At 47.4% G+C, this 10,646-nt stretch overlaps 1 pseudogene; it reads left to right on the top strand.

Moving 5' to 3' along the window:
* The first annotated feature begins 6,672 nt into the window (after positions 1 to 6,672).
* Positions 6,673 to 6,770, top strand: LOC138262521 (small nucleolar RNA SNORA17; annotated as a pseudogene).
* Positions 6,771 to 10,646: the final 3,876 nt, after the last annotated feature.

The raw sequence follows: 10,646 nt of genomic DNA on the forward strand, positions 1-10,646 counted from the left end.
TGGAAATTGCCACCTTAGCCAAGGTAAGATAGATAGTTATGGAGGGGGTAGAAAATAAGCCCTTCTCACTCCCCTTTGGGGCCACAAGACTTTTTCCCCATTGTGTAGTATACAGCCCACACCCTTGTAAAGTACCGTAAGAAATCAACTCTATAGAAAGGCTGTGCTACCAAGAAGAGACAGGGAAAGTAGCAGACTTATTAGAAGTTCTAACTCAGGCATTGAGTTACTGTTATCACCTCAGAAGGTCTGTGGCCAAAAACAAAGAAACAGGACACAACCTCATTTGGGCGTGGACGAGCGCAGATAGACCCGCTCCTGATCGGTGCATTCCCAGGCGTCTCCATCATGTATCCTGTGCAGCAGGGAGCATCCTCTCCTTGGAAGTGTGTCAGGGATCGATAGGGCCCTCCACTCTTAAGCATGTTGTAGGCTAGGGGGTGAAGTCCAACCCCAGTCCAAAGTTACTGGTGTGAGCAATGTGCTACCGTGAATCCCTCTCTTGGGGGAAACGTCAGTGCCTTTGTAGCATATCAAGGTTCGACAAAGCCTGCCCCTCTTAAGTGTGTTGCAGGCCGGGGGACCTCAGCCTGAGGTTACTGGTGCCAGCAGTCCACTACTGTAATTCCCACAATGCGGGGAATGTCTGGGCCATTGTAGTCTTCCAGGGATCAACAGGGCCTGTCCCTCTTACGCATGTTGCAGGGTGGGGGGTGAAGTTCCACCTTGACCTGAGGGTACTGGTGTTAGGCCTTTGCAGCAGGGATGAAGTTCCACCTCAACCTGAGGGTAATGGTGTTAGTCCTGTACAGTGGGGAAGAATCTGTGTCTTTGTAGCACATCAGGGATTAACAGGGCCTGCCCATCTTAAGCGTGTTGCAGGCTGGGAGACAAAGTCTCAACCCAAGGTTACTGGTGCCATCAGTCCCCTACTATGAGCCCAGCACAGCAGGAAGTGTCAGTGCCTTTTTAGTGTATTAGGGATCAACAGGGCCCGCGCCTCTCAAGAGTGCTGCAGGTTGGGGGACAAAGTCCCACCCAGCCTGAGGTTACTGTTACCAGCAGTCCACTACCATGATGTAATAATAATACTTGATACCTGCGGAACATCTAGCATTCTGATTCTTAACATGGAAGGTTAATGAAACTGGTCTTGTAAACACCTAGGAAAGAATTTTGTGGGCCAAAGATGGTAGAAGGATGGCAATGATACAAACTATGTCAGCATGCTTAAATGTGGTTAAGCATGGCCTTTTTAGACAACTCAGAATGAATTGTTAGCATCTCTGGGTTTTCAGAGAATTGGGAGGTGTCTTCTTTAGGGCAGAATGCAGACAATCAGTTTGGAACTTGACATTTCTACTTCTGAATTGGTTAGTTAGGGGTCCTGCAAGACAGCTCTCTCGCCTTTGCTGTTTTATAGCTAGGTGCAGCCGCAAGCAAGATTGCTCGGGGTATAAATCTTCAATTTTTGAATGTGGGCATTTGACATTCACTGATATCAGAGGTTGTTAATGAAGGAGACATCATTATTAAAAGTCTTCTCAAAATGTACAAGTGAATGAAAACAAGCATGAAGACACTTAGCGGCTGATTGCGAATTTGGTGGACAAAAAACTTTGTCCATCAAACTCCAGACAGGGTGGCCTCCACCTAAGCAGCGACCTCCCGGATGGAGCTATTATGAGTTTTCTGCTAGCCCGGTGGGCAAAAATCTATGGGGCATATTTATACTCTGTTTGCGCCGGAATTGCGTCGTTTTTTTTTACGCAAATCTGATGCAAAGCTAACTCCATATTTATACTTTGGCGTTAGACCCGTCTAGCGCCAAAGATCTTGGAGTTTGCGTCATTTTTTAGCGTGTATACCTTCCTTGCGTTAATGATATGCAAGGTAGGCGTTCCCGTCTAAAAAATGACTCCGAAGCATGTGCGTCGTATTTATACTCCCGGGCAAAAATGACGCCCGGGAGTGGGCGGGTAAAAAAAAATGACGTCCAGCCGCTTTAGCGTAATTTTTAGCGCCTGGTCAGGGCAGGCGTTAAGGAACCTGTGGGCTCGGAAGGACCCCAGAGGTGCCCTCCCATGCCCCCAGGGACACCCCCTGCCACACTTGCCCACCCCAGGAGGACGCCCAAGGATGGAGGGACCCATCCCAGGGAACTTAAGGTAAGTTCAGGTAAGTTTTCTTTTTTTTTTTGTGGCATAGGGGGGCCTGATTTGTGCCCCCCTACATGCCACTATGCCCAATGACCATGCCCAGGGGACAGAAGTCCCCTGGGCATGGCCATTGGGCAAGGGGGCATGACTCCTGTCTTTGCTAAGACAGGAGTCATGTCAATGGAGGGTGGGAGTAAAAAAAAATGGCGCAAATCGGGTTGAGGCAGATTTTTTGCCTCAGACCGACTTGCCCCATTCTTTGACGCCCAAGCTCCATTTTCCCCTACGCCGGCGCTGCCTGGTGTGGGTCATTTTTTTTTACACACACCAGTCAGCTCCGCCGGCTGCAGTCATTCCATAAATAAGGCGCCCGCATGGCGCTTTGGAATGGCGTTAGCCGGCGTTAAATTTTTTGACGCACAACTGCATTGGCGCAGTTGTGCGCCAAAAAGTATAAATACGGCCCTATGTTTCCACCCGCTGGCCTAGGGGGAAAAAGGCTACAGCATTGTCTCTGGCTCGTAGCTAGTGACAATGCTGTTGCCTGTAGAGTGCACCAGAACCCTTGAACACTGTGAGGGTGCTGGCCAGAGGAGGCCCTCCACTGCCCATGCCAAGTGCATGGGCAGTGCAGGGGCCCCCCCATGGCCCCCTGCACCTGCTCTCCACCAGCCTTTTCATGGCAGTGCTACAGCCATGAAGCCACTGGTGGAGAATGAGGTCATAATGCCCAAAATGGAAATGTGAACTGAGTTAAAAGTGAATTTTCTTAGTGGAAATTGTTTTTAAAATCATCACAGGCAGTGTGGAGAATGGTCATTCTAAAACAAAATGTGATTCTTTCACCCTTTAGCTGCTAGGCCTCCCTCCCCCCAGTGCTAAGCCTTTTTTGGCTATTTTGGGTAGTTTGAGATTAGGCGTCCATAACTTTTGGTCCACTTAAGCTATCCAAGCCAAATTTGCATCCTTTTCTTCAAACATTGTAGGGATTCTAAAGGTACTCAGGATTTGTGGATTTCCCTGGAGGGAACTGAGAAATTACCCAAAATTCAGCTATATTTTGAGTTGTTTGGGGAAAATGCAAAAACGTGCTGTAGAAGAAAGTCTGTGTTTTCCCTGCAAATGGCATCAATGAAAGGTTTGCCGTGCGAAAATCACCATCTTTCCAGCTTTCAGGAACAGGCAAACTTGATTCAGAAAACCAAATGTTCTAACACAGGTTTGCCATTTTATCAGGCGATAGCCCATTTTCCCATTTTTGTTCTTTCAACCTTCTTACAGTTTGTGCTGGAAACAGTTGTGCAACCATGATGGATCTAGGAAAGCTATACATTTCTAAACACTAGACACTATCCTAAATTCAGCAGGGGCCATTTGTGTAAATCCTTCAAGGTTTTCCCCAAGAAACCAAGGCCCATATTTATACTTTTTGACGCAAACCAGCCCCAGCGCTGGTTTGCGTAAAAACTTTTACCGCCGGCTAACGCCATGCGTGCGCCTTATTTAAGGAATGACGTTAGCCAGCACTGTGGACTGGTCAGAGTAAAAAAAAATTACTCAAACCAGACAGCGCGGGCGTAGCGGAAAATGGAGGTTGTGCGTCAAAAAATGGTGCAAGTCAGGTTTGAGGCAAAAATCATGCCCCAAACCGGACTTGCGCAATTTTATGACGCACAACCCCCATTGAAATGACTCCTGTCTTAGCAAAGACAGGAGTCATGCCCCCTTGCCCAATGGACATGCCCAGGGGACATCTGTCCCCTGGGCATGGCCATTGGGCACAGTGGCATGTAGGGGGGCCCAAATTAGGCCCCCCCATGCCGCTTTAAAAAAAAAAAATACTCACCTCAACTTACCTGTACTTACCTGGGATGGGTCCCCCCATCCATGGGTGTTCTCCAGGGGTGGGCGAGGGTGGCAGGGAGTGTCCCTGGGGGCAGGGAAGGGCACCTCTGAACTCCTTCCATGGTCAGAGACCATGGAAGTGAGCCCACAGGTCCCTTAATGCCTGCCCTGACCCAGACGTTAAAAAACGGCTGTGCGCCGTTTTTAAGGCCCGCCCTCTCCTATGCGTTAAAATGACGCAGGAGTATAAATAAGGCGCACAGGCCTTAAAGTCATTTTTTGGGCGGGAACGCCGACCTTGCATGTCATTAACGAAAGACAGTTTCCCGCATCCAAAAAATTACTCACACAGAGGAATTTTGACGTCCGCGGGCTCAGGCGTCAAAGTTTAAATATGGTGCACGGTTTGCGCCGAATGTGCGTGAAACTTTGCCCCCAAGTGTTAAAATAAAAAATATAGAAAATTAGTTGGAAAAAATGGGCATTTGCGACAATGTTTTTTTGTGACTTCTCATCACAATGGCGGATTCACAAAAGCTATACATCAATACATCTGCTAGACCCTTTTGGTTGCAGGCATATAGGCTTTGTGGGTTTTCTATTATCCCGAGGTATCCAGAGCCAAAAACTAAGCTGCACCTTGCAATGGTTTTTCATTCTGTACCTGGTATCAACCAACTCACATGGTAAAATATAAATTGTGAAAAGTAGCAATCAAGGAAACCTATGTATTTGCAAAATGAGCACACGATATGGCGTTTACCAATTGGAGTTTTTTGCACATCCCTGAATCTGTGGATACCCATAGCAGCATGTGAATTAGAGGGTATTTCTCAAAATTACTTCTTTCTTACACATTGGCTTACATTTGGAAGGTGCACATGCAAAGAAATACAATTGGTAATAACACTTGTTCTTCTAAACTGTGTTTCCATAAGTCTCCCAATACAAATTATATCTCACTTGTGCGGATAGACCTAGACCCAGGAAACAGCCCAAAAAAGGATACATCAAATTTTTCCATTCAAAATCTACCTGTTTCTTGCAAATTGGGTAGCTGTGGTTTTTGAGCCCTACTTCAGCTGACACCTAGGGAAGCCCATCAAACATATAAATTTTTTGAAAATAGATACCTGAGGGGATTGAGGGTGGATTGATTTGTGAGTCTCTCAACAGGTTGTCTTACCCAGAATCCCTTGCAATCCTCAAACTGTGACTAAAAGAAAACACATTTTCTTCACATTTCTGTGATTTAAAGTTCTGGAATCTGCTCAAGCCACAAACTTCCTTCCACTCAGCATTCTCCTAAGTCTTTTGATGAAATTGATATCTCACTTTTTATGGGTAGGCCTAGTGCCCGTGACAAGAAAAAGTCCAAAACACAAAATGGATACATAACATTTTTCCACGCAAAACTGAGACACATTAGACATGTAGGGGAATCGAGGGAGTGATGACTTGCATGAGGTTTTTATACCCACAATGCCCTGCAAACCTCAAACTTTGCCTGAAATCATACATGTTCCTTACATTTGGATGGAAATGTCCAGAATCTGCAGGAATCTATAAAATTCTCCTACCAAAAATCCTACCACCCAGCATTGTCCCACTTGTGCCGATAAAAGTGTTGCACCACTTGTGTGGCTGGGCCTAGTGCCTCAACAGGAATGGATCAAACCAAGGACAATGGGAGTCCTTGTGTGGTGACTCCTATCAGTTGAATCTGTTTCTCTCACTTGCACTAGGCCCAAGCACCGAAGTGGCACAGCATTTTTATCATCAGAAGTGGGGCAATGCTAGGTGGCAGGATTCATGTGGATTCTGTAAGTTTCCATCTCAGAAAAGTGAAGAAAAATGTGTGTTTTAAGTCAACATTTGAGGTTTGCATGGCATTGTGAGTAAGAAAATGGTGTGGGATGCATGTGAAGCACCCCACCCTGGACTCCTCCAGATGTCTAGTTTTCAGAACTATCTGGGTATGGTAGGATTTTCTAGGTAGCAGTCTATTCAAGCCCAAAAAGAGCAAATGTTCACCATTGTAAGTGGGATGATACTATGAGATAGCCAAACTCTCCTGAACTAATTTGCAGAAACAACACCCCAAAAAATCATATATCCTCTTGCTTGCCTTTGGGATGAAATGCTTAAGTCTGCAGGGGAGCAGAAAGACTGTTTCTTCATTTTTGAGTAGTTGGGGTCATAGCCATGCTGGGCAGCCCCCACCGCTACAAATAAATAAAAAGTAATCCTTGATTTCTAGTGGGTTTTCTGCTCCCCTGGGGTGGCGGATAGGGCTAACTGCCCCCACCGCCCCCCCCCCGGAGTAGAAAGACTGTTACCCTTTTTTTGAGGGGGTGGGTGCAAGGCAATGTCAATGCTTGGCAGCCCCCACTGATACAAATAAAAAAGTAATCCCTGGGAGCTAGTCGGATTTCTGTCCCCCTGGAGGCAGATGGGTGTAATTGCCACCATCTGTCCCCTCTTGGGTCAGAAAGACTGTTTACCTTTTTAGCGGGGTGGGGGTCTGGCCATGCCTATGCTGGGCAGCCCCCAGAGGGCAGAAAGACTTTTGCCGTTTTTTTGGGAGGGTGAGGGCATGGACATGCCAATGCTGGGCAGCCCTCACCAATACAAATTTAAAAAGTAATCACTAGTGTCTAATGGACTTTCTGCCCCCACTGGGGGAAAGCAGGTGGGGTAATTGCCCCCATCTGCCTCCCTGGGTGGCAGAAAGATTGATCCCCTTTTTGGGGGGATGGGAACATGGCAATGTCCACCCTGGGTGACTCACACTAATACAAAAAGTAATCTCTGGTGTCTATTGGGCTTTCTGCCCACTCCAGGGGGTAGATGGGGTATTTGCCCCACCTACCCACCAAGGGGGCAGAAAGACTGTTTTCCTTTTGGGGGGGGGGGGCGTAAGAGCATTGCCATGCACATGCTGGGCAGTTCCCACCCTTTCAAATATAAAAAAGTAATCCCTGGTGTCTAGTAAGTTTGCTGCACCTCAAGAGAGACAGATGGGGTGATTGCCCTCAGAAGGACTTTTTTTCCCTTTTTTGGGGGAGGGGGAGAAATTACCATGCCCATGCTGAGCAGCCCCCATCCCCTACAAATAAAAAAAAGAAATGTAATCCATGGTAACCCCCAGTGGGGCAGAAAACAGGCAAAATAATGTCCCCATAATGGGGAGCAACCCTTGCGCAAGGGGGCACTCCTACCATATATATCTTATTATATCCCTGGTGTATAGTGGCATTCTGCCCCTTAAGAGCGTAGATTGGCCTAAAAATAAAGCCAATCTGCCCCCGGGGGGAGAAAATAGCCGAAGTAATGCTCCCATTGCAGGGAGCAACCCTTGCCACACATTCCCTTGTGGTCTAGTAGAGTGAATCCCTGCTTGAGGATCGCCATCCTTGGGCAATCCCCAAGCAAGGATATATTTGGGAAAGGTACAATTGGAAAGGGGAGAGTCTTCCCTTTCCAATAATACCTCTCCTATGCTTGAGGGGTTCAGATGGCCCCAGGAACACCAACGCAGGGAAAGTGAATTGAGCCGATTGGCTCATTTCACTTTCACTGTAATGACATCTTTACACCATGTGCACTGATTGTTATTGCAGTGAAAGAAATAAAAGCCTCTGGTGGCTGGGGAAGATCTTCCCCAGCTCCTGAGGTGAAAATAAGTGAAAAAATTAAATCCCTCTGCTGTATACATGTGATGAGGATAGAATGGTTCCATCCTCAGCACAGGACCACCGGTGTTGAGGACCATACCATTCTGTCCTCAGCACCGATGTGGGTAAATCAAATTTTGATGTAGAGCATTTCATCAGTTTAAAGGGCCCAAAAAGAAACAATGTGTACATTTAACTTGAAGTGACCCCTCATTTACAGGCTCATCTCCATTGTGTCTAAAATAGTAGACTCCTCTCCATTAATAGCCCTGATTAATGCACTTGACTCTGTGTGTGCACAGCAGATATTGAAAAATGTTCATTGCCAATGACAGAAATGTCAGAATTTAGACCCTTTGATTATGAATCATTCAATTAGGAGACAAAGAGAAGGCATATGATATTCTAACCTCACAGATGTTCGATCCCCTTCCCCCCACCATTTTAGGGGACATCCTTGTTTGACACAACAAGGATCATGGACGGTCCAGCGATCAGATAAGTTGTACATAGTGGATGTCTCAATATTTAGAGGCTAGATTGACTTTGATGACAATGCTGTAGGGATAAAGATAAGAAGGAGGGGGGGGGACCGGGAGATTGAACTGGTCCAGTGCACACTCTCCCAACAATAGTACAACAACAAAAGTACACTGTTCCACGTAAGAAAAACTAGGGAGACCTGAACATTCAGGAGCGAATACCCTCAAGCATCACAGTGGATGACTAGCATCATCATCGGGTAGTGCTCCACACCAGGCTGGCAGTGCAGGGCCTGACGGGCTCCCCAACAGGGGGGCAACAAGCCGTTTTGTTCTTGGTAGTGACTGGTGAGTTCCAGCTATCTTAAGCGAGCATGTCTGCATTCAGGCACCAGCGCACAGAGGAGAGAACAAAAAAATGAAATAAAATTGGTTATTCATCACATTTCATAATTTTAATGAATAGTCAGGGATGAAACCAAGATTAAAAACAAGGGAAAGTAATAAATTGAGTATCAATGCTCAATTACTTTCAAAAGCTGTAGGGATGCCATTGCTACACTGAGTGCCCCTATGATGAAGCATGTCCACTATATGGTGATTTCTAAGCATGGTACTTAGACTTAAGTTGAGACTGAGTCCTGTTACCACATCCAGATGACACAAACAAGGTGATTAGGCACGGGAAAGTAGGAGACAAGGCGGGCAAAATATGTTTTTTTCTGCTCTGAGCTTTCTAGTACACTGGAGACTGGTTCAGCCAGACTTCACAGTAAAGATATTGGCCCTCATTATGACATTGGCGGTAAATCCCAGTTACTGCCACGCTGGCTGCCGCCAACATACCGCCACCATGGCGGATATCCGCTTACCATATTATGACACACACATACCAATAGTCACTATACAGCCAAACACACAAGTCTGCCAGCCCAAAGGTCAGTGATGAACTGGCGATACCAAATCCCACACCGTAACGCCAACAGAACAATGCCCATCACATTATGACCCACAGATCACCACGGCGGACATTCAATGGTGGTAAACCAGTGGCGATACATACCGCTGCACTCAAAATACACACACTCAAACAAAACAACACCACATTGGTCAATTCAAACTACACACACCTGACACACATACACACACCACATCTACACACCCACACCAACACAAAACACACACCCACATTACCCACAACCCCTTACGAATACAAACAATTGCCAACAGAGAGAGACCGCAAGAGCACTCACACAACCAGAGCCACATACCACCATCACCTATACTCCACCCACACTACACCCATGGCAGCACAATGACACCCCAGGTTCTCTGAGGAGAAGATAAGCGTCATAGTGGAGGAAATTATCCGGATAGAGCCACAGCTATTTGGATCACAGGTGCAGCAAATAGCCATTGCTAGGAAGATGGAGCTATGGCGGAGAATTGAGGACAGGGTCAATGCCATGGGACAGCATCCAAGAACAAGGGATGACATCAGGAAGAGGTGGAACGACCTACGGGGGAAGCTGCATTCCATTGCAGCAAGACACCAGCTAGCTGTACAGAGGACTGTCGGTGGACCACCACCTCCTCCCCCACAACTAAGAACATGGGAGGAGCAAGCCTTGGCAATCATGCATCCTGATAGCCTGGCCAGAGTAGGAGGACTGGACTCTGGTAAGTCAAGTCTCTACTACTAGTACTACTGCCTACCTGCATCCCATCACATACCCCCATCTCACCCTCAATCCCATCACTCCACCACCTCCCACACACCCCACCATCACAACCCACTCATCCCAATGCCAAGCCCAGCATGCAACATGCATGGACACCACTCACAGATCTGCATGGACACCGATCACTAAAGCATGCAAACTAGAGACAATCAGCTAGCCTACCAAGTAACAAATCACACAAGGCAAAGCTGCCAGGGCGATAACAATCATAGAGGGCAACCCACCCATGCGCAATATGTCACACACAGACACAATAACACTTCATTTACATCCCCATAGGTATCCTAGCCAATGTCACTGGAGAAGAGGTGCCAGCAACATCCAGTCACCTCACAGAAGAGGCACACAGTGATGACACCAGCTCTGGTCGCCTGGATCTGGATGACTAACCTGGCCCATCAGGGACCTCCGGAGTCGGTTACCCAGGCACAGTCTCACACTACCACAGAGCCCCCCCTCAGGGAACACCACCACAGCACCCACCCACCATACCCATACGTCTGTCCCCAGGACACATCAATCAGCAGTGTGTCTACCACTACAGGAACCCCAGGGTACACCACAAACCCTGGACAATCCGGGACCTGGGGTCAGTGGCAGTGGGCACACGGTCCAGGGGACAGAGGCACAGGACAACAGGGAAACTGGGAGGACTGCTATGCGGCAGGGGGAGGACAGGCCCAGGGAACCAACTCTCCAGGAGGCACTCACTGCGATCCTGGGAGCATACCAACATTCACA

Source organism: Pleurodeles waltl, chromosome 10 (assembly GCF_031143425.1).
Source record: "Pleurodeles waltl isolate 20211129_DDA chromosome 10, aPleWal1.hap1.20221129, whole genome shotgun sequence".
NCBI classification, from domain to species: domain Eukaryota; kingdom Metazoa; phylum Chordata; class Amphibia; order Caudata; family Salamandridae; genus Pleurodeles; species Pleurodeles waltl.